This window comes from Manis pentadactyla, chromosome 10, assembly GCF_030020395.1.
Source record: "Manis pentadactyla isolate mManPen7 chromosome 10, mManPen7.hap1, whole genome shotgun sequence".
Classification (NCBI taxonomy): Eukaryota; Metazoa; Chordata; class Mammalia; order Pholidota; family Manidae; genus Manis; species Manis pentadactyla.
In genome coordinates this window covers 122,031,230-122,055,658 of record NC_080028.1, presented here as the reverse complement: position 1 = coordinate 122,055,658, position 24,429 = coordinate 122,031,230, and the positions used below count along the sequence as shown (strand labels likewise).

At 51.5% G+C, this 24,429-nt stretch overlaps 1 protein-coding gene across 1 annotated transcript in view; it reads left to right on the top strand.

Annotated features, from left to right (window-relative positions):
- Nucleotides 1-23,475, top strand: part of ABAT (4-aminobutyrate aminotransferase) — a 383,605-nt gene extending 360,130 nt beyond the window's left edge. Inside the window, exon 17 of the transcript XR_008992287.1 lies at nucleotides 23,465-23,475. The gene's annotated coding sequence lies outside the window, so the exon portion shown is untranslated. The remainder of the gene's footprint in view (nucleotides 1-23,464) is intronic.
- The last annotated feature ends 954 nt before the right edge of the window (nucleotides 23,476-24,429 follow it).

Below are 24,429 nucleotides of genomic sequence, written 5' to 3'. Positions count from 1 at the left end.
TCTTCCATCGTGTTTTCCTCCAGCCTCACTGGGCTGCCCCTCCATTGATCTTTCCACTTTCTATCACCAACTTTACACCCTCACTTTCCTCCACGATCCACTAAACCTTTGTCCCACAGACTCAGAATGGACACTCAAACCCTCTCAGCAACCCTGCGATGTGTGGCTGGCTACTTTCCTCTGGGGACAGTTGTTGAGGTAACAATAAGGATGCTTGGCTCAGTTAAGTCCAAAGAGTCTCCAAAACTTTCATCATGGCCAGTTAGGGGTCACTGTCAGGGAGTTTTTATGATGCACATGAGTTTCTGTGGTGGTCGTGGACCCTTCCTCTAGCAGGTCCCACCTCCTGGGTGACCTCGGAACAACCTGGAGAAGATCAGGAAGTAATTTTGGAACTGCTATTATCTTCACAAAGTCAAATTACTTTCCTGGATGACAGCCAAGTGAAGTCCAGTCTTGTCTAAAGGGAAACCTTTTGGCCCAGGTCTGTATAAATCACAGAACTTCATTTCCTCAGATATGAAGACCACATTATCAGGAGTCAGATTCTTCATGACACCAGGGTTGACATCAACTCCTGATGTTTTCTCATCTCAAATGTTCTGAATCAATCTCTTCTTTGACGATCTCAAGATGCTTAATTTTTTCATGCTAAAGGGGATTCTATTCTGGGAGTTTATCTTGGCAGCTGAAGGCTGTGTGCCAAGAAGAGAGGAGGGGTCAGTGGGGATGGCCGAAGATCATCAGGTAGACTAATGGAAGAAACCCAGGGGAAGTCCACACACCAGGTGTATGGGCTTTGACCTGTCTGCCTAAATCCCCAGCGTGAATGAAATATGATTGAGGATTGTAGAATATTGCAGCAGGCCTGCAGGGGTAATGTTGAAAGTTGAAAAATATTAGGTGTCTATAGTTTTAATACAGGTTTCAGCATTTAGATGTGGTGGGAAATGAGACTTAGCACAGTGCTCAGCATGAGATTTGTGAAAACAGGGAGGAGGCCGGCAGGCAGGAAGCAGGAAAGGTCCTGGGGTAGGCTCCCCTTTTCTTCTCTCTGCTTTCTGGAAGTGTTCACACAGGGATCTCTGCCCACAGAGGAACAAGAGCTCTTTAGAGGGTGGCGTCCTTCTGTAAATGTCCACCCAACGTAGGGTCCCTGCCCACCTATACTCTTCTCCCCATCTAGATGTGCTCCAGGCCACTCCCCTTGGGTTTGGAAGGAGAACCATGGATGTGGGACCTCCAGAGATGCCCTGAAACTTGGGCATGTCATCTCTGGTGCTGGGGCCCTTCCTGGAGGAGCACCAGCCTGTTCTCCATGGTGGGGGATCCCCAGGGGCAGGAGTCCAGCCCCGTGGCCAGGAGTACAGCCTCTGCTAGGAACCAGCCTGCACAATTTCAAATCCCACTCCACTGTGGACTAGCTGTGCCGTTGGGAAGCTGCTCGACCTCTATGCCATACTGTCTTCATCCACAAAATGGGACGATGAGAACAGCAGCACCTGACTCCCAGAGTTGCTGTAAGGCTGGCATCAGCTAATACGTGCCTAGTGCACAGTAAGACTGAGTACATTTCTGCTTTGGTATCTAGCTTTGGAACAGCACAGACTCAGTTTCGATCCCTGATCTGAAATTCATCAGCTGTATGACCTTGGGCACGTCCCAGAGCTTCAGTTTCCTCTCTTGAAAAGGGAGACTAGTGATATAATGTCATAGGATTTTGGCAACAATGAAAACAAGACTGACATAATTAAGGAGCACATAGTGGGGCCTCAAGACATAGCACTCCTCCCCAAACACATGAGTGGACTAAGTTCTAAAAATGTGTTCCTAGGTACCTGTTTTGAAATAGAAATGCCTCTTCCAGTAGACACCATGCTCCAACAGGCTGGTAGTGTCCCAAGATAGCCCATTACAGTCTGTTTCTAAGGTTGAGAACATTTTCGTTGTGAAATATTTCAAATCTTGAGAAAAGTACAGGAAATAATATGACACCTGTGTACCCACCCTCTGCAGTTAACAGATGTTAACATTTTGTCATATTTGCTTCAGATTCCTCCTTTACAAGAGGAAGAAAATATTAGAGTTACAGCTAAGACAAAGCCATTTAATCAAGAACAGAGCTTGTATTCCGGTTCAGGTGAGTGGCTGTGCGCCAGGTCCTCTGTGCGAACTGGTGATACTGATAAGAATAAGGGAGTTCCTTGGCCTCTGTGAGCTTGCAGACCAGCGAGCAGTGGATATCAGCTGTGAGCAGACAATTGTCCCACATGGAGACAAATGACACAGCACTAGAATGCACAAGGCGGTGGTGGCACTGGGACGGAGAAGGTTCCCTGGGCAAAGAGACATCTCCATTGTGCCTTGAAAAATTAAAGAGATTAAGAGAGAAGTGGGCTTTCCAGGTGGAGAGAGGAACATCTGCAAAGCAGGGAGGCAGATGGGTTTGTGACCAGGTTGTACACAGCTTATATATACATAACGTGTCACCTCTGCCTGGCTTTTTGAACTGAGATGTTTTATTTTCTAGGGCTGTCGTAACAAAGTACCGCACACTGAGTAACTTGAAACAATGGAAGTGTATGGTCTCAAGCTTCCGGAGGCTGGAAGTCCAACATCAAGTGTCATCAGGGTCATGTTCACCCTGAAAGCTCTCGGAGAATCCTTCTTTGCCTTTTCCTGGCTTCTCATGTTTGCCAGCAATCCGTGGTGTCCCTGTCTCCTCCTTGCATGTCTGAGTCCAAATTTCCCCTTTGTAGAAGGACACCAAGTCACGTTCGTTGAGGGCCCACCCAACTTCAGTGTGACGTCATCTTAATTTAACTTATTATATCTGCAGTGACTGCAGGAGCTTAAGGAATTTTCCCCAGGATGCCCTGTCCACATGTCGGGTATATGTGTGCATTTGTTTATGTACACATGTATGCATGTATACATGCACGTACATAAATATGTATTTCATAAGTTCTGCTTCTGTTCTGCTCTAAATAATGACACCATTCGAGTTTGTAGGCACAGGGACACATTTACGGTCCCTCTAAGTTTCAAGAGCATAAATTCTTGTTTTGATTTTGCATCGATTAAAAAAAAATTCCTCTTTGGATTTTGCCAAGGCAAGGAATCTAATGGATGTTTGGGAGTCAGTCCAGTTAATCCCATATTTCCTGGGCATCTGCTGGTGCCATACGATCAAGCTGCAGCAGATTCTTTTGGGCTATTTTTAGGTGGCTGGTTGATGAATATTCCAGGTGTCAGAAAGACCTAATTCATAAAAATGGGCTTGAGATAAGGGCTGAAAGTAAGTGAGTGTCCAGTGTGGGTGGATGGTTTCTGGAGCATTTATGGGTCTGAGACAGTGCACATAAAAGATAGTTGAATTTTTAGGGGCTGAATCAAGGGTCTGGAACAGCCCAAACCTGGGCATCACTGGGGAAAAGCAGAGGCCTGATAACAAGGCACTGGCGTCCCCCCTCATTCAGACAGCACTTTGCAATTAACGAAGACATGCATTCTGCACCTTTTACCCCGCTGGGCCCTGCAGCCTCTGGGTAGTTGCATATTTTACAGTTCACTCCAGGGACAGGAAAACTAGAAAGGAGATGTCATAGAATGTTAGGACACTAATTACATGGGGTGTCTGTACCAGAGCCAAGAGTGGAGCCAGACCCCTCCTTTCCATATGGGCCCGGGGCTCCCTCTCTGACTGGGAGCAGGTGTAGGCTGCGGTTCTCAGGGACAGCTCCCAGGGAGGTCCCTCTTTGTCACAGAGGCAGGGCATCCGGGGACTCCTGCCGGGAGGGGTGTTGGACAGAGGGAGTGTCACTTCCGCTTGGGGGCATCGGCTCCCCTTTCCTGCCTGTCTGTGAGGCCCTTCATGTTTTCCTCCCACTCTGCCTCCCACCCCTTCCTGCCACCGTCCTTCAGACGGGCTCTGGGGGCTTAACCATCCACTCCACCAAGTGCCAGGCATGGTGCAAAGCCCTTCATATCCATTTTACACCCGACCCAGCACCAACAGGAAGGGGCTGTTACTTGTGTTTTGCAGATGGAGAGAGATGGAGGCAGGGATATAAGATGATTCCCTAAAGTCACTTCGCTGGGTTAGAAGTGGTTTTAAGGGTATCAGGGTTTGTTTTAATCCCGTATGGTATCACACACAGGCAGGAAGTCGATGTCATGGAGGAAGAGGTTTCTATACTCCCTAGAAACAGGAGACATGTCGGTGTGTCCCTCAGGAGTGCCATGCAGAGAAGCCCCCGGGTGGGTCAGGAGCCAGAGGGTGTGGGATGGGTGGGGTTGTGGGTGACAACCTTTATGCAGTTTCCATGGGAAGGAACAGGAGGCAGGGTTAGGAGGCTCAGGGCTGGCTAGTTGTATAATTTCCAAGGACTCTGGGGCATAGTGCCACCCCTAGTTGTCTGTACCTGGCCCTGGGGTGATTTGGGCAAGGTGGGAGGGTTTGTAAGAGCCTGACTGGGATGTGGTTGGGCGTGGGCTATGGATTGCTTGGCTGCCTATAGCATGTGGCTTGCAGGCCGAGCTGTTAAGTTTCCTTCGAGAATCCACTAACCCTGGGAGAGGCAGTCCCTCCTGACCATCCAGGCTCCAAATGACAAAGCATCAAAAATACAGAATTAGAAAAGACATGATTAACACAGAACCCCATACTTTGGAGTACAAAAGCACATTCTTGCTACTATACCCTTCCATCCTTGTCAGACGGCAGGAGATACTTCTTTGAGACCTGGAAGACAGAAGCACAGATTTATTTTTGGCCCTGTGAATAATTATTTCCTCATTCCAAGGGTGTGTATTCTTTCTTTCTCTGCCTCTTCCTCTTCTTGCATTCACTTTCTGTATGTTATCCAGCACGCCCACGCCTTCCTGGGCCTGCCTAGGTAACTGTCAGGTCTCTGATTAAAAAGCATAATATGCTAGCAAATGCACCATAACAACAATAATGAACAAATAGAAGATATTAAAACCTTGGATTCTTTGCCGCATCTCTCTTTTTTCTAGGGCCAGAGCTGAGGCTGGGAAGACTGCAGTATTAACTCTTCTAGGCCGGCAGTTAGCTGGAAATCAGATCAGGGGCTTTCTTTGCCAGGAGCTCAGAGGTGAGCCCCGGAGAATCAGTCTGTCCTGCTGTGGCTCCTTGCGGACTTCTTCATTCCCCGCAAGGTTTGGCTGAGCAGCGGAGAAAGGCCAGAGAGAAACTATACATGAACTGAGAGGCTGTGTCAGGAGCGCAGGGTCAGCGCATCTACGTCAGTGCTGGCTCTATGTTTGTGAGTCAGGTGGTCGTGATGAGAGTAACGGCTCCCGCGTATGGAGCTGCTATCATGTGCCAGGCTCTGTGCTGAGCACGTTCCGTGCATCACGTACTGGATTCTCACAATGACTCTATGTGGCGGGCATGAATATTGCCTCCATCGGACAGTGGAGGAAATGAGGGTGTAGGAGTCGAAGGACTTGCAGGTAGCAATTGGTGGAGCCAAGATAGAAATCCACACAGGCCGACTGGGGACCCTGAACTCTGCATGACACTTAATAGATCAAGGACCAAGACTGAAAGAGTCTGTGACTAGTTTTCTTAAGGCTGTGTTTTTTAACCAGGGGTGATTTTGCCTCCCCAGCCCCAAGGGGTCATTCTACAATGTCAGGAGAAATTTTGGTTGTCACTACTGGGCAGCAGGTGGTGGATGCTACTGGGTGGGGGCCAGGGATGCCATGAAGCATCCTGCAGAGCACAGGACAGTCCACACCACAAAGTGACCCAACCCCAAATGTCTATAGTGCTGAGGTGAGAAACCCTGCTTCCTGGTCACATGTCTAGATCCAAGCCAGGACCCGAGCTGTGGTCTCCGGACACCTGGCATAATGCTTATCCCATTCCTCGAAGCATAGCTGGTTGATGGTTACCCTCTGTGCCAGTGCGGGCTGTTGGCACTCCCCCCAGGCAGTGCCCCCTGCACCTCTCCTAGCTACACTTTCCCTGCAGCCCCTGTGCTCCCAGTTCCTCACTGGGGGGCTCTGTCATGCTACGTATGATCCTGTCTCTGTTCTCTGTTTATCCCAGGGTCTTCCGCACTGCATAGTGACGCTGTGAGGGGGAGGACAGCATGGTGGTGGTGGTGGTGACGATGATGATGCAGCAATGGTCTGACTGTTCTTCCTGGATGTTCTGGGGGGCCTGGAGTGAAGGCCCATCAGGGGAAAGCATAGCCCTCTTGGCTGTGGTTCATGTGCTTTCCCCACGTGTGATGTGTGTCCTCCTCCACATCATCTTCCTGGCGCATCCACGGACCAGCCAGGCGTCACCTTACCTCCTGGCTCAGGGCGTCGTTATCTGTCCTAAGCCAGTGGCCCCTGGTCTCAGAGGAACCCCTTGCACAGCCCAGGAGTTACGGCCTGGAAAGCGGCATGTGGGAGGCTGGTTTAATTTTCTGCCACATTAATATTAATAGGAGACAGTCGGCTCTGGGTGCAGTGTGGGGGAGGTACCAGGGAACAAAGGCTGCTTGTGGTTCAGAAAGCTGGGCATGCAAGGATCTTGGAGGAGGCTCCACTTCCTCCTGCAGGCCTCAGTTTAGCCCTCTGTAAAACGAGGGGCTGGAATCATGATCCAGAAGATACCCCACTCCCCTGTCCTTCTCACGTTTTATATCAGTATGGCCCCCACCTTCCAATTCCTGGGTCCCTGAGGATGAGATCAGGATGTAGCTTGACCCCTTCGAGTGACAGGGAACTCACTACCTCCTAGAACAGCCCCTGCTGTTGTCACACTGCTGCGAGCTTTGCCGTTGTCGAGGACGGTAATGGTAATGGGGACGCCGAGCACCTTGCAGGCATTATTGCCTCCTGGCCTCACAGCAACGCCTTGTGGGAGAGGTATGATCAGTCCCATTTTACAAATGTTGAAGTTGAGGCTGAGCAAGGTCAAGAAACCTGCCCACGAATAGGCTATGAGGACGTTGCAGAGCAGGACCTTGACCCCAGCTTGTTGGCTTCAAAGCCCTGGAGTTTGTTTAAGTGAATTAACTATAGGACATAGGTGCTCGCAGGGGTGACAGGTGGAGGTAAGGTGAGTCCTAGCACCTTGCAGAATGGCATTGTCCTTGGGGGTGGAGAAGGCAGGGCCTCGGTGTGATTATTACTGAGCAAATATGAGCACCTGCCCTGTGCCAGATGCCCTTTGTGGGCGTTAGTTCATTTAATTCCGCCAGGGCCACCATGGGGCAAGTATCATCATTTATGCCCACTGTCTGAGCTTCCTATGGCTGGTGACAGAGGCCACGAGTCCAGTGGCCTAAGATGATGCACACTGATTATCTGACAGCTCTGGGGTCAGAAGTCTGCAGTGGTCTCCCCAGGCGGCTGCTTCTGGAGGCTCTGGGGCTGAATCCATCTCCTTGTCTTTCCTGGCCTCTAGAGGCCACCTGCCCGCCTTGGCCTGAGGCCCCTTCCTTCATCGTCGAGCCAACAGCAGAGCATCTTCCAGTCTCTCTCCTCTCTGCCTCTGCTTCCTCCTTCTCGGACCATCCCCCCCCTTTCCCTTCTAAGGACCTTTGAGATTTCTCTGGGTCACCCAGATCACCCAGGCTCCTCTCCCTGTGTCAACCTTAATCACCTCTGCACAGTTTCTTCGGCCATGTACGGTGGCGTCTTCACAGGTTCTGGGATCAGGGTGGGGACATCTCTGGGGCCGGGTCCTGTCTACCACATCCATCTTACAGGTGAGCAAGCCCAGGCCCAGAGAGGCTGGGTGACTTGCTCCAAGGGCTGTACAGTCTGCCGGTGGGGATGGCTGGGGCTCAGCTCAGACCTGGGCAGCCTCGTAACTGCCAATTGTGTCATCTCGCCGTGGCTCCCGGGCAAGCTGTGCTCACGGAGCCACACCGTCCCTTGACATGCCAGCTGGGTGGGAACGGGCTGGATATGTTGGGATAAAATAGTGGGATTCCAGGATCAGTCAAATAAATAAACAAATCGTCTGGGGAGACGGAAGATGAAGGGCTCTGGCCTGAGCTCAGGTAGTGGGCTGAACCCTCCTGACTGATGGGCTCTGTTGGGGGCTGGGGGAGGCTGTGCCCTCCGAAGGCCCTTCTGCCTGGACGGGACTGGGGGCCGTTGCTGGTCTTGGCTCCCGTGAGCCAGGTGGCTCTGGAGGCAGCAGGCATCTCTCTGACAGGGCCCGAGACTGATGCTCCCATTTGTCACGGGGAGAGCTGGAACTGCCGTGGTTTATAACTGTCAGCAGCGGCCACTGCGTAAGGCGGCTTTGCTGAGGCCACTCTTTCTGGAAAAAGGAGAAAAATGATGACATTTCTGATGACCACACGCCCCTCGCCACAGAGGCGATGCTGTTTGCCCAGAAGCTACCTCGGAGAGCTGGTACTTAATTACTTTTGACTTTGCAAGTGACAAGAGAGGGAGGTGCAAAGTACAGATGCCTTGGGTCTGACCTCACGCAGAAATGTCTTCCTTTTGTAAAAGGAGGGCCCTTTGAAAAGATCTAGGCTTTGGAGTCAGAGAGAGCTGAGTTTGAATCCTGGTTCTGCCGTGGACACTGAACAACGTCCTTACCTTGCCCAGCCTCAGTCTTGTCATCTCTGGCATAAGAGGAGACCACCCACCTCCCAGGGCGTGGGGAGGGCTCAGTGACACCATGCGGCTCGTGGCCAGTGATGTGCCAGGCATGGGGGAATACAGTGGTGAGACCAAGTCCTGGATCTGCTAGCTTTGGGTCCAGTGTGGGAGACAGACAAAAACAAGTGACTAAACAAGGGAAAAATAGTCATATTAAGTGTTCTTTACGACATAACACGCACTGTGTTGAGGCCTATGGGGGCGGGAGAAGTCTTTTCAGGAGGAGAGATTTAAGGTGAAACTTGTAGGATGAGATGTAGTCCGTGAGGGGGATGCTGGGGAAAGGGAGGCAGTATGTGCAACGGCTGGGAAGTCATGAGCTTGTTCTGGGGATGGATGAAAAGCAGCGAGCGAAGGCGACAGGACAGGAGAGGAATCAGCGTCAGGGAGGAGCAGACGGGGGAGCAGAGGTGGGCGCTTTTGTGGGCCAAAGCGAGGAATTTGGTTTTAAGTCTAAATGCAAGGAGAAGCCTTTCAGAGAGTTTTAGGCAGAGGAGCGTTGTTGCAGGTTTTTGGGGTAAAAAGGTCTGTCGTGGTGCTGGATGAGAATGAATATTTGCATTAGGAGCTCTTATGGCAGATGCCCTGGAGGACCCAGGAGGGTGCTGCTGGAGCTAAAAGGGGGGTATGTGGTCTCTGGGCAGGACCAGCCACCTCAGTGCAGGTTTGACAAGGAATGGGGGCATTACCCTCAGGCTCCGGAGCTGCGGAACAGCAAAGCCTCCCCACCTATGGGCAGTCCAAAGCCGGGCTCCCGTCCAGCTGCAACACCTGGAGTCGGCCCCCTGCTCCCAGCAGGGAAGTCACGTGGCCTTCTCTACCACCAACACATCTGCCTGCTGGAACCTTCCTCGCCAATTCTATTTTTGCTCCCCTTGGCAGCTCTGTGGAAATTAAAAGGCTATTTGCAGTGACTAATGTTGCTAATTCTGATCAAACAATTTAAAATTCATCCTTCGCCATATCGGAGACCCACTAGGGAACAGAATTAACACATCATTTGTGGCAATTTCTATGACGGTCGTGGAAAACAAAAAAGACATTAAAATTGGTCTCAATTCAAACCGCTGCTCATTAAGCTGCCTCTTTATAATATCCCATCTTGATCTATACAATGGTTCTCCGTCTGTTCCCAGTTTATTAACCGGGAGGAGGGACCTTGACAAGCTGGCTGCCAGCACAGAGGTGCTAGAACGTGCTTGGGCGTCAGTGGGAATGCGTGCTCCCACGCTTTGCAGCTCTGCTCCCAGGCACCTCTCTCTGCACCAGCTTCCTTTGAGCCTTCCTGTCCTCAGGGGATGTCGCTCCCATTTCCGAAAGTTGTAATTCCGAGAGCCAAATATTAAAAAAAAGAATCTTGCTTCCTAGTATTCCCCAACTAGAGTCATTCACATACCGTTTGTGTAATTTTAGCCATATCCATATCTATGGTCTGTTATTTCCTTCATAAAAAAGCCAACTCATTTAAAAAATGACTATATTAATTTAATGTATAAAAGAAACGATAACATGATATCTCCTAATTAAATGAATATAATAATTTAATTTTCAACAGGAAACATTATAGCACTATAATAAATGGAAAACCAACAGCAATGACTATGAATACAGAAACAGCAAGGGTAAAAAGAAATACAGTGATTTAAAAACATTTGACAATTGGCTTTTCACCCCCTTTTTTTCCTACAAAGCTTCTGTTTTGTGTGTATATGTGTGTGGTGTGGTAAAATGCATGTAAAAAATAGGCAAGCAATTAAAATGCAATTGTATACATGTTTGCAAGCCTTTTGACCATTAGATAAATAAGAAAAAGTTAAAAAATGAATTGTCATTTTTGATCAGTGTGGATAAAATGAAGGTTCCTAGGCCGGGAGTCTCACCTGGCCCTGGTTAGCTAGCTCACTACACATGTGTGGGCAATATGTTGTCACTGACTCTGTATAAAGAGCTTGACCAGTGCTCTGGGCTGCATGACTACAGGAGAGCAGAGACTCGAGTGGTGGCAGCAGTGAGGACAGAGACTGGGATGGCTGCAGGGGCAGAGAGGCCCAGAGGCAGAGACTGGCTTGCAGCAGGCAGACTTGCTCTGAGTGGACGGGATTCTAGTGATTGACCTGCCACTGTGGAAATAAAGTTGGGTATAAACCCTTTTACCCCAAGAATGTTCTATTGTCATTTCTTTGGTCTCATTGAATCAATAGTGAACTTGTCCAGGGCTGAAACCCATTGGCAAGACCATCAATAAAAGCGTACATACAATTAAAAGAGCAAAACAAATACAATGGAAAAGGAAACAGTGCTATTAGATTCTAGCTGGATGCATTTGCCAATGAAGGCAGCTTCTGGAAGCAGAGGTGCAGAACACAGCCTGGTCTGGTGAACCCAGGAAGACCTCCGAGGGGAAGTGACCTATCATCCCAGTCGCTGTGTTTCTTTGGAGTCCCTACAGAAGCCTTTCAGCCAGCAAACTCTAAAAGATTTAATTGATTTTTGGATCTCACATCCCGAGTCCTAGCACTCATCCAGTTCTGCCTTCCTTGGGCAGATGTGTGTGTGTGTGTGTGTGTGTGTGTGTGTGTGTGTGAACTTCAGTAGAGATTTTATAAGCTCCAATATTACAATAATGATTCTCCTCTCCTCTCAAGTCCGCCCTTCCCATCACCATGGCAACCCACAAACACAAAGGGCAGGAGGAAAGGTTTTTGATCTTATTTTGCCTGGGGCTTTGCCACATGGTTTGATTCTCCCTGGGACCTGTCACCATCCAGAAGGTTAGCACTGGTGTTGAATACCCTGGGTTACCTGGAATTGATTCCTCTGTGGTATTGATTCCTAGAAGAGAGGCATGGGGCATATGTGCCTTCCCAGTTTTGTTTTAAAATTAGACCTCCTTAGGATTCCTAATTGTTCTCAACAGGGACATCTAAGCAGCAAGTTGAAAAATGGGGGTCAGATCTAAGCAGAGAGTTCAGATGAGGAATGGTGAGAAAGTCCTTGCAGAACTGGGGACAAAGGCACCACAGGACAAGGGATGAAGCAAGCACAGAAAACTGGAGGACAGGCAGGAGTTTATGACGTGTAGGAGGAAGGTACAGAAAAGTAGGGTGTAGGGAAAATGGAAGTTCCTATGGCCAGGATCCTCACCTGACCCTCATGTACTTGATGATGTCATTGGCCTACTGGGTAGGCAACCTTACACACTCGTTGGCAATAAGCCGTTATTACCTGTGTTGTATGTAAAGAGCAGTACTCAGAGCAGAGGCTGGAGGGAAAGAGGGCCTGGAGGAGGGACGGTGTGGATAAAAGGAGAGTTCCTGTGGCCGGGATTCCCACCTGGCCATGGTTGACTAGCTCACTGCACACCTGTGGGCAATACATGGCTGTTGACTCTATAAGAAGAGCTCTGCCCAGTGCTCTGGGTGACATGGTGGCAGGGCTGCAAGGCTGCAGGAGAGCAGAGCAGAGGCTGGAGTGGTGGCAGTGCCGAGGACAGAGACTCAGAGGACAACTGTGCAGAGAGGCCCAGAGGACAGCTGTGCAGACAGACAGAGGGGCCCAGAGGCAGAGACCGGCTTGCTGCACACAGACTTGCTCTGAGTGAATGGGATTCTAGTGTCTGACCTGCCACCTGGAAATAAAGTTGGGTATAACCCTTTCACCCCAAGAACATTTTGCTGTCATTTTCTTTGGTCACATTGAATCCACAGTGAACTTGCCCGGGACTGAAACCTGTTGGCAAGACAGACGGAGATGGACTTGCTGGGTGCAGTTGTGACTCTAGCCCTTGACCTGCCACCATGAGACTAAAGCTTGGTATAAACCCTATTACCCACCCTCCCAATGTTGTCATATTTCAGTCTCACTGAATCAAGAGTGAACTTGCCTGGAACTGGGAAGCCCCTCCAGCCCAGAGCCACCTAGAGGATGAGGATAGACAGGTCAGTAGGGGCCACATCCGGAGCACTTGCTGGGGATGCAGATCAGAGGCATATGCATTGCCCCCAGGCATATAGCAAACTCGTGTGGGTCTGGCTCTTAATTCTGGGCTCCCTGACCCCCAGCACAGAGCCTTCCCCACTGGTTTCAGTTCCAGCACAAACTGCCCTTTGACAGTTCTTTTCAAGTGAGAAAAGTTGGGAGGTCAGATTGTGACCTTGAGTTCTTAAGTCCAAATGCCAGCTTCCTGCTGTGTCGGCCAGATGACACTCTTCTCTGAGTGTCAGCTTGCTCATTTAAAAAATGGGGGGTGTGTGGGTAAAATTGTAATATTTCCAGAATATCTCTCCTGGCTTTAGTGCATCTGCATATCAACTGGAGTTCCTCAAGGGTGGAGAGAGGTTCATCTCTCTATCAGTGGGTAATTACCTGGACATCCGAGGGCTTATCTGAACCTGAGAGGTTAGGGGCAGGGCTGGTTTGCTTCTGCCTGAGCAGGAGAGAGATGGCCCCGGACTGCAGTTTGTAACCGGTTTTAAACTTTATTTCTCCTTTGGACTGATTTTGGTTTTAGAGGTATTTTGCCCCAGGATTTCCTCTCCCCAGAGTTACAGGGTGACAATACTAGTACGTACCTAGAGACTGTTAGCAGTCAATGAATTAATTCACCAAGCAAACTTGGCACATAGTAGGTGCTTAATAAATGTAGCTCTTACAACATGAAAGTGGAGGGGGTGGGGAAAAGTAGCTGCGGTGGCCACGGTGAATACGATCAAGCTTACAGAAAACCCCGTAAATCGAGAAACAGAACCATGGTCGGGTCTCTCCAAGGAGATGCGTTTTCAGATTTTTGAGACATTTCGGAGTTGAGCTGAGGTGAACGACAGGCCTCCAGGTAGGAGGTGCGATCTCACGCAACAGGAACAGCCGGCCCCGCGGAAGCAGAGCTGTGCTCGATTATTTAATGTGCTTAGCCAAGCTCCCTGGGGCCAAGGAGAGTGACCCCCGGGGAAATCTGTGCTTTTCGGTCTCTCTCTCAAAGGCTCCTTAATGGACTTGCCTTGTCTGGGAAGTGGAGTGGAATTCTGCATAAAAATGGAGGTGTGAGGTCGAGTTCACACCCTATACTGAAGGGGACCCCTCCAGGGATAAGGGTAGAAGCTAGGACAGGACGTTTCTTTAACCCTAGAGTGTTAGTGAGCAAGTACTCAGCTTCCGGAGCCCCTGCGTCACGGGACTCCCAGTCCCCCTGCTTTTCCCAGGTTGTTCCATGACACCTGATGGGTTTGGAGATTCCCGGAAGCGAGGCGGGGCACAGAGGCGGGGCAGTGAACCCGGGAAGCAGCGGGGAGGGCTTTGGGAATGAGGCCCCAGGAAGGCAGGCCGGGCGCCCATTTCCCCTTCCTCCTGGGTCCCCCGTGCAAATCCTCTCGTAGGCAGCCAATAAAGACTCGTTGAGAGCGAGTGTGGGACGCCCTACTCGCTTCTCCAGGTTTCCATGCTTCCCCAGTTGCCTGCAGGGTCCAGATCTGGCTTTGCTGCTGGTCCTCCTTAGGAACAGCCTCATAGAGGACGCCTGCTTCTTACCTTCTCCAAAAAGTCTGCTTCCAGGGTTTGGTGCCAGTGCGACACAAACTGCCCAGGTTGTGTGGTTGCATGAATGTAAGTCTCAGTTCTGTTGCTCCGTGGCTGTGTGACGCTGGGCAGGAGACCACCCCCTTCTCACAGGGGTTTCTTCACCTGTAAGACAGAGTCCCCTCCTGGGCTGTGCAGAGGCTCAGGAGGCAACGCCTGCGGCGCCCAGCACGTGGCCTGCACATACTCCCCGCAGTACCTTTCCAGCCTCCTGCCCCAGGACCTCCCCTGCAGATGTTGTGGGGGCGTTGCCTATTTTGCTCTTGTTCCTTCCACAACAAAGAATTGAAGGGCAGAGACACAGCAGTGAAACAGAATAAAAGTTTTATTTAAAGTTACTTCAAGAGAGAAAAAGTGCAGCAGGCGACCTCAGGGAGGAGAGGCGCCTTGAAAGGCTTAAGTTTGATGGAAAGAGAGAAAGTCGCTTAGAAAGTGCGGGCGGGCGGCCTCAGGGAGAGGAGTGCCCTGAAGGGTTGGGGGGTCCCCTCTTCTAAGGATTTTTCAGGAATGTGCCCAAGGGCTGGGGGTGCAGATTTGTTACATAGTTCCCGAATGTTTAAAATTAACATAAGAAATATACTGCTGTGATCTCTCCCTGAGATACTGGTGTCTTGGTCTGGGAGCTTTCAAACAGGGCTGCCTGCCCAGCCCCCGAGGTGGGCTGAGTTATTGTCTGTTTGTTAAAGAGTATGTTAAGAATCTTACTTTTTAACTTCCTGGGTTTTAAAATACAACCTTATCTTTAAGATGGAATCTTTCTTGCTTTTACTATGTTGCTTATGGCTGGGCTTGCTTGCCATATTAATTGCCCAGGTTGTAAATTACTTGATTAGGGGCTGGAGGAGGAAAAATACAGCATATAAATTAAGTTAAAGAATAAGCCGGGCCTGCATGATTAACACAATAAAGCCATGGGCTATGCTGACGTATCCTCCTTTATCTGGGGAATATTCAAACATTCCAGGCCAAGGTACTCCTGGCTTTTTGAGCTTTAACTATTAACTCGGGGTCTTTTTTAGTAGGCTTTCCTGGCTTTTTTCTCTTTTCACCCCGCTCATGTTTATTTTCCTGCCTAACAGAGGAGAACAGGGGGCTGGAGGAGCTGCAGGGCGTGCTTGAGGCTCTTGCTGGGCTCTCCTCCCTCCCTCTCCTTGCCTACGATTGAGGCAGCACCTGCGATTTTTGCTTCTTAAGAAAAAAAAAATCAATGCCCCATCAGCTAACACCTTCTGTAGGCTGTGTAAGGCGGGGCACCCAACCTGAGGGGAGCTCTCACAGAAGCAGCCTGTCTCTGGGGTAGGGGGAGCTGAAGGGCCCTGGGGAGCCCCAGGCGGCCTGTGATGTCTCATCTGGGCTCCCCCAGGCAATGCAAACTTTGCAGGAATTTGTGCATTCAACAAATATCAACCAACTTCCTATTCTGAAGGCGAGTGTGGATTTGGTGTGAGACTGGTCTGAGTTTGGGTCATGGATCATCCCTGGTCTACTGTGTACCTGTTGTGTCCCAGGTGTGTGCCTGGCATACAGTAGGTGCCTGCTGAATAGGTGGTGGAATGCACTTGGCAAAGATTGGCAGAGCACATCGCTTCTCTGAGCCTCAGTTCCCCATCTCTGCAATGGCTGTGGTAATGGCCTGTCCCCAGGGGTTATCAGGAGATCCTACCTCTGGTATGTGGAGCTGGCACAGCGGAGATTGTCCCCCAGTAGTGGCTTTGACGATGAAGGGAATTTGAAATCCCTGCCCGGACTGGCAGCAGAGAATGATTTCCATGTGGAGCTGTATTACCCTTGTACTTCATCATTTCTGCAGCCAGTGATCCAAATCTCTCTTCTCTTCCCTAATTATGCCTACTTGCTTTTCTCTTTCTTTTGTTACATAAGCTGAGATATCAGACTCTTTGGCTGTGAAGGTTGAATTCTCTGCTAATTATAAAAAAGATAGCTCTTTCTTTCATTAGTCCTAATGGAAATTGGCTGCATAATTCTTCCAGCTTTGGGGTGCATCTCCGGCCTCCAACTGCATTGCTGAAAGGAAGTCAGCAGGGGTCCCTCAGCCAGGTAGAGGCTAGTGTTGTGGTTTGGAGTTGTGTAGACCTGAGTTTGAAAGCAGTGCTGAGCTACATGGCCTGGGCAGCCTACCCTCCCGTCCTCGTGTGCTTCTTCATCTGTAAACGACCCTCACTACGTGGTGGCAGTGTTTCATGCTTGTCTGAGATCATGGGGCATGGAGAGACGGATTCTCTTGATGTGATGGCTGCACCCCGTAATGCCACACACCTGGGGGAAGGCTGGCGCATCCTCCTGGAATGTTCAGAGGTGTCCTGTGAGTCTATTAGGATTGCCAGAAGGAGAGCTAACAGTGATGTGACACTTTCTTAGATGTCCTTTCCCCAAGGCACCGGGTGTGTAGGTACAGGTGGGCATTTCTGGATTTGACTCAGATCTGATACTTGCTCTCTCTCTAGGCCAGGGTATCTCCCCAAGGGTACCTTTTTATCATGCCATAGTGATCATCCTGGAGGAGAAGCCAGACCTACATGGACGCATCTGAGGGATGACTGCACAGGACCGACAGCATATTCCTTGCCTGTAGGCTCTTAGCAAAACTCTCACCCACGTGAGTTCTTCACCCACGGTCCTGTGCAGGATGCCAGGCCTTGGCCCTGTTCTCCAGACCTTGAAAGAGGTGAGGGGCGATGGGAGTGGAGAGTGGGGAGACGTGAGCCACCAGGCAGAGCCCAGGGCAGTTTTGACATCTTGCTCTGTGCCCCTCACCTCCAATGCTAGGTCCATAGTCTCAGCAGAGGGAACATTGGCTGTCCTGAGACCCCAGCCACTGCCTTCTGAGACTCAGGAGCCACATCCCTGGGAGGGCCAAGATGGGGTAGAAATGGGCAGTGGGGATGGGCCGGGGGACCTATCGCCCCAAAGCCTGTCCTCTGGGGCTTGACAGGGGTGCCCTCGGGGAGGGGGGAGGGTGTTTGCTGGGCACAGGGCCCTTGGAGGCCCATGGCAGCCTCTCTGGGCCGGAGTGCGAAGGGGCCCACCTGCACCAGGACTCAGCTCTGTGGCCGGGCTGGCTGGGGTTGGCTCTCTGTGCTGGGTTAGGAAGACGGTGTGTGCATGCATGTGTGCATGCGTGTAAAGGAGAGAGTGCAGGAGGGACGGAATGATCCGCAGAGGCCAAGACAGAATCAAGAGCAAAGGAACAAGGGGGAGAGGGGAACAATAAGAGGAGCGGGGAGCCAGACAGGGAGAGAGAGCAGAGCCAGAACATGCCTTTCATTGCTGTGTTCTGTCCCTGTTTCTTCCACAGAGAGCCGGGGCCTGGCATGGCCCACAGCTGGGGCAGGGGATGCGGGTGGGGTGGGGATTGGCAGGCGAACTCCGGACTGTCCAGGGGCTACACACCTGGTCCCTTATCTTTCGCTGGCGGGAGCATAGGCGGTACCTGGGCATGGCTGTGCTGTTCAGGAAGCTGGACTGCAGGCTCACATGGAAATGAATCTTCCAGCCACTGGGCCCAGCAGCGGCCAGGCCTGCAGCCCTGCAGCCCTGGATACACTGGGTCTGGACACAGAAGCAGTCTCATCTGCTTGGTTCTTGAGTTGCAGGGCCTAGGGAGGGTGGGGTGGGGCATCGGACACCAGGCACTGTCCTTACCAGTTGTGCCATCTGTGCGGGCCAATCTTTCCCGGGGCCCTGGGAGGGGAAATGAGAATCTAATGGCTCCTGAGTCTTGGCTGGGGGGACCTGTGGACTTCCCTCAGGCTGCTCAGAGGCCTCTGACAGATATGGGCATTGCCTTTAACTGGCAGGACAGCATGGAGACCAGCTGCCATGGAAGAAATGCAGCTGCCTTCATTTCTAGCAGGAGTTAGGGGCAGGAGCAGCCTAGTGCCATGGGCAGAGCGGGATGGAGAGCCTGGCAGGCCGGTGCTCCCATTCCTGTCATATTGCTTTCCAGCTCGGCACGTCCCCTAGCTGCCCGGGGTCCCCGTGTCCTCATTTGTCAAATGGGGATGATCATGGTAAAAGTGCATTGGCTGACATTTATGGAATACTTACTCTTCCAAATGCTTTAGGGTAATAACGCTAATTTATCCTCATAACAGACTGTTCTGGTTTTCTATTTCTGTAAAACTTAGTGGCTTAAAATGTCAACTGATCACTATTTCTCTCCTGTGGCTTGGCTGGGCTCCACTGGGCCCTTCTGGCTTCGGGTCTTTCTCGAAGGTTGGGTACAGCTGGGGCTGGAACCAGCTCTGCCCCCTGTGGGGCCGGCTCAACCGTGCCGCACGTCCAAGGTGACTTCTTCACACCCAGGCACTGTGTGCTCCTGGCCTCTCTCCCCATGGGGTCTCAGCCCCCAGGATCTCTCCCTGTGACCCCGTCAAAACATGGAGGGTATATAAGTTTTCTGTTCCTGCTATAACAGATTCCCACAAATTTAGCAGCTTAAAAAAAAATTATGTCACAATTCTGGAGGCCTGAAGTCCAGTCACAGGGTGGCTCGATGGGTCCTTTGTCACCAGGCTAAAGTCATGGGGTGGGTGGGGCTGCATTCCTTTCTGGAGGCTCTGAGTGAATCTGTTCCATGCTCATTTGGCTGAATTCAGTGACCTGTGTGGTCGTAGGACTGGGGGTGTCACTTCCAGCTAGGGGGTGGTCTTTGCTCACAGGGGCTGCCCACGTTCCTTCTCAGGCTCTCCACGGGCAAAGGGCACATCAAGCCACCCTGTGCCTGGACTTCTCCTGCAGCAGCAGCTGAATTCCTTTTGTGCTCTGAATCTCTCTGACTTCTCCTTCTGCCGCATCTCTCTGCTTCCAGCCAGGGAACGTGCTCTGCTTCTAAGGGCTCAGGTGCTAGATTGGCCCACCTGGATGATCCAGGATAAACTCTGATCTTACGGTGTGTAACCTTAATCACATATATGAAGTCCCTTCTGCTATAAAAGGTAACATATTCACAGGTTCCAGGGCTTAGGGCCTGGACATCGTTGGGGGCCTTCTGCCCTGCACAGGAGGTCTTAGCATAGTTGCAGTTCTCTCATGTGCTACCATGTGCTGACTTCTATGCTGCCAGACCAGTTACAGGCTCTGTATCTGGCGCGGGGTGGGGGGGCGCCTCTAACCGTGTTCTCTTGGGCATGGCATTGCAGTTACCACCCAGGTTGAAGGGGGTGAGAAATAGCCCCCATCTCCTGATGGAGAGTCTCACTGCAGGAGAAGCAGTAGGAGGGGAAGTATTTGGGGAAAATACTTTAGAAAATAAAATCGGTCACCGCATCCTAGCTCATTCTTACCTCTGTTTTACAAATGAGGAAACTGAGGCACAGAGAGGTTACATAGCTTGCTTACAAACCAACACCCTGTAAACAACAGCTGGGAGTTGGAGCAGGCAGACCCACCCTCTGAACTGTGGGGCAGACATGAATGCCTTGAAGGTCTGAGCCCGGTGCCGGCTGGTGGCAATGATGTGACCGTCGACTCCAGTGTTATTAGCATTTACAGTCCGGCTATTGATTCCCAGTCCCACCACCTTCTAGCGCTGTGACCCGGATGAGGCAGGAGCATCTTGTGGGTAAGACAGCCCACTAAGAACTGATGGCATTGAGATGTAGGGAGCACCTGTGTTAGGGATGGGCAGGGAGCTCTGGGGGTGCAGGACGCCTAACCCAGCCTGGAGCAAGGAGAAGGCCTTCTAGGGGGAGAGTCAGCTTGACACCTAAGGGAGGAGAAAGAGGTGCCGAGATGGTCAGTGGGTGGGAGGTCCTTGGTGTAGGCCAGGGAAGAGCATGCACGTAGTCTGACGTCGGGAGAGAATGGGGCACCTTTGTTCTGGGATCGATCATCTGGGGCCCAGCATGTGTTCTGGGTGCATAGTGTCTCCCCTAATTCCACGCCAAATTGACGTCCACCCAGAACGTCAGATGTGACCTTACTGAGAATAAGGGTCTGTGCAGATGTAATCAGTTAAGAAGCCAAGATGATGTCATGACTGGACTAAGATGGGCCCTAAGTCCAATGGCTGGTGTCCTTATAAGAGAAAGGGGGAGGGGACCTGAGACATAGACACAGAGACCCTCTGGGGAGAAGGTGGAGGCAGAGACGGGAGCAGTACGAGAACAAGCCGTGGACTCTGAGTACCAAGGACTGGGGCAGCCACCAGAGGCCAGGAGAGGCGGGGCACGTACACCCTTGGAGGCCCCCAAACCACCCTGTGGGCACCTGGGCTCCAGTTGTGGGAGAATAAGTTTCTGTTGTTTTAAGCTACCAAATACAGCATGGCCTGAAGGCCTGTCACTCCAGGTGGGGTCGGCGGGGAGGCAGGCAGGACCAGTGAGGGTCTGCATACAAAAGGCCTTCTCTCAGGCAAGTCATTTGCCATCATGAGGATTTAGCTAAGCCTGGAAAGTCAGTCTCTCCCTGGTCAGTGAGACTTCGAATGCCAGAGCATCAAGAATACAGAAAAAATGAAAATACAGTATTATATTTGTTAGGCTGGAGGAAGGAAAAACAAGGACATGCAAACAGAACAGAGAGATACCATAAAAGGAGAACAGACCAGACCCCAAGGTCCGTGCCTTATATGGAAAGGGGGCAGCTCTCCCTGAATTCCATCCTTCTGATGTGCCACCTAAGACCCGGATGTCAGCCTCCTCCCTCTTGGAAGGAAAAAAAAGTTTCTAGTTGTCTATTATATCACCTTTAGCCAATCATACCTCTCCACACCCCCCAGGATAGCTTGCCCACTCCTCTCCCTCCTAACCCCTTATAAGCCCCCACCTCCCTGACCGGGTGTGACTTCCCCGGCCTGTGGTACCCAGACCGCGGAACATCACCAGGGAGTGGCACTCAAATAAACTACCTGGCCCTTTGTTGCCTCTCTTTGCCTGCTTATTTCAGCTAAAATTTATCTTACAATATTCACTATGCAAGGTAGGAAAGATCACAGCCAGTTTACCCATGAGATAGCCCTGAGCCCCAGAGGACCTGTAAGTGCCCCAGGGTGACACAGCCTGTAAGGGAAGGTGCTGGGCCGAATTTCAGGCCCGGTCAGAGAAGCCTTTACTGACTGAATGGGCATTGGCTCCGGCTGCCAGCTGAGAGAGGCTGTTCCTTGGCACATGGAAGGATGAAGTCCATGGACATTTTGGCCACAGGGGATTCGCTAGCAGCAATTCGCAAATGTCTACTTTCTTTTGCTAGTCTGAGCTGGGCTGGGGCGTCTAGGCAGCAAAATCTTTGGTTATGTGTCTTTTTCTATATACTTTGGTTCTTGGACACATTTTCCAAAATATCGGTTGTTTCATTAAGGTCTCGGGAGAGTGATCATAAACATCGTCACATATCATTTATTGAGCGGCTACTATGAGCTGCGTGCTTTACACTGATCGTCTTGTTCCGTCCCAACAGTCCCACATGGTAATGTGCCATTCCACTAGCAATGATAGTAATAATGACAGAACTATACTGACAACAAAATAGGCATAGAGGTGAGCTTTTTGGAGTGCCAGTCACTACATGCCAGGCTCTGTTCCCCATGATGGACGCACCTTCACCCCATACCCACAGTCCGAAGGGCGTTTGGGCTGAATTCTGAATGAGAACAGCCCCATCCCCCTTCCTGCTTCCCAGACGGCCGGAAGGGGCCCCTCGCACACATGCCTCAGACTGGAAGATAGAGACCCACCCGGTGCTGGGGGGCAGCCCTTGAGTGGTGCCCACTCTGATCAGGGGTGGCCAGGCTCAAGAGCATACCAAAAGGAATGTCTAAAAGCCATGTGGCCCTGATGCGTGGGTCACCATGTCCTCAGCCCTTGGGACTGGAGTGACTTGGGGGCTCTTGGGAGAGATGCTGTTCTGTCTCCCTCATTCTCAGCACCCTCTGGGGCCTGCCCCCAGCTCTGCCATCCCCCAGAAGGCAGCAGGCCCCACCCTGAAGGTGATACCCAGGCATGGGGTTAGGGGTTGGAGGGAAGGGTTACCCTCCCCGCACCAATCTCATGCCATTTAATAGTAAAACACTCTTATACCAACATTAAATTTGGGGGAAAAAAAAGAGAGAAAGTGCTTCTGCCCAGTCTATGATAACCATTCTTTCCACTTCTCCCAACTGGTGCCCAGGTAGGAAAAGCCACCTTGTATCCAGCACGTCCTGTTTACCAGGGGATAAGGACGCAGATCCTGGCACCGGGCTGGGTGTGGGTCCTGGCTTTGCTGCTTAGTAGCTGTGGGACTCTAGGCATCTTACCGACCCTCCCTGAGCCTCAGTTTCCCCACCCGTAACATGGGATAACAACATCATCAACCTCATATGGGTATCATGAAGCCTCAATGAGGTGAGTAAGCAAAGCTTTAGTCTGGCGACTGGTGTGAAGCGGATGTCTGTGAAAGGTGGCTCTTGGTCCATGGGTTGCTTCTGTCCCCAGGCCTCCCTCAGGCCTCACCCCCACTCACCTGCTCCCACCCCGAGTCAACTCCACCTTGTCCTCGGGATGCCAGTTCAAACATCAGCTCCTCATGGAGGCCCTTCTGCCCCTGCAGCCCGGGCTGCCCGCCTTGTTAGACCTGCTCCGTCACGTCTTCTCCTGTTTGCACGGCACTCGTGTCATTTTGCAGCGTGGTGCTCTGTGCTGTGACTATTAACAAACACCTGTCTCCTCCTCTGGGCTGCAAGCCTCGGGAGCAGCGCCTGTGCCCTGCTTGGGTCCACTGTGTCCTCAGTGCCTAGCTCAGCCCCGACCCAGAGAGGTCTCCCTGCTTTGACCCTCACAAGCCCAACTGCTGTGAACTCGCAGTGCACCACCGAGTTCTTTCCGAGCCCCGAGAATTCTCACTGGGTTTATCTACTGTCTCTGAAAATGCTGGCTCCCCCTAAGCCACCCCTCACCGCTGCTTGTACTTCCCTGGGGGGACCTCCCAGGTGTGAGGCCTGCCTCCTTTGCTGGCGTCGCTTCGGAATGCACCCAGGGCCACCGTCTGGGCTTTTGCAGTGTCCCTACCTGGGGCGGAGGTGTCCCAAATGGGTCCAAGTCGACGGCTTGCTGCACCCGTCTGCAGAGGGCACGAAGCCAGGCTGCTCCCCCGTGCTGGGGTGGGCGCCACCTTGGACCTGGCTGGAGACGGAAGGCATGGATCTTGGAGGTGTGGCGCGAGGCAGACGAGAAGGGGGCATTTTCCCCTTTTAAGCCACGTTAGCTTTCTGTCCCTTGCCAGGACCAAGTCTCAAATGGAGAAGGACTCCTGGGAGACTGGGATAATTGGGGAAGGCTCAGTAGATTCTATGACGCTCCAGAGACAGACTTCCCAGGGACCATCTCTGCTTAACGATCAGCGACGATGACGCTGGTTAGGGCCAAATACCTCTTACCACGTTGGCAAATGTCATTGGCAAGATCTGGCTCTCCTGCAGTCCCATCGGTGGCACAACACTTCGGGGGGTTAAGGCACCATTGGCTACACTTTGCAAAGTGGCCTTAGCTGGATTGCACCAAACCAGAGTCACCCAGGTTTCTGAGGACGCATTCATCGCAGCCTCCTTTGGGCCGGCCTGGGAGAGAGCGAAGGGTCAAGGTGGTGGCCTTGGGGAGAGGAGAACTGGGTTCGGAGCTAAGCTTTCATTCCCCAGCTGTGTGGCCTTAGAAAGGTGACTTCACCTCTCTGAGCCTCAGCTTGCTCATCTGTAAAATGACAGGAAGGGGAGTGAGGCCAAGATGTTTATACTGTTTGTACGCTCCTTGCAGGGCTAACCAGGGTCGCCTGCTTCTCCTGATTGACGGCTGCAGCTCTGTCCACACGGCCTTCTCCTCGCGACTTTCTCTGCACATCCTGGGAACTGCTTCCTCCTCATTGTAGGCTGATCTCTCCACAAACTAAGTTCATCTTTCCCATCCTCTTGCCCTGAAGCTCTCGTTCCCTCCCGTCTCCCCAGCTCTGCTGGGGCTTATCAGCATCTTTTCCAGCATGACTTCAGTTCTTGCCACTATGAGAAAATCCCTTCCTCTCAACCCACTTTCTGAGGTATCAGCTGATAACGGATCCAAGCAGTGGTTCTCCCTCTGGGGACCAAGGGCTGTGTAGGATTTTTGCATCTGTCTGCACTTTTCTAGGTGGAGGGCTCCCTCCCCTCCCCTCCCCTCCCAAACCATAAAAAGGTTAAGAACCACTGGATACTGGGTAGCTGTCACTTCTAGGATCATCTGA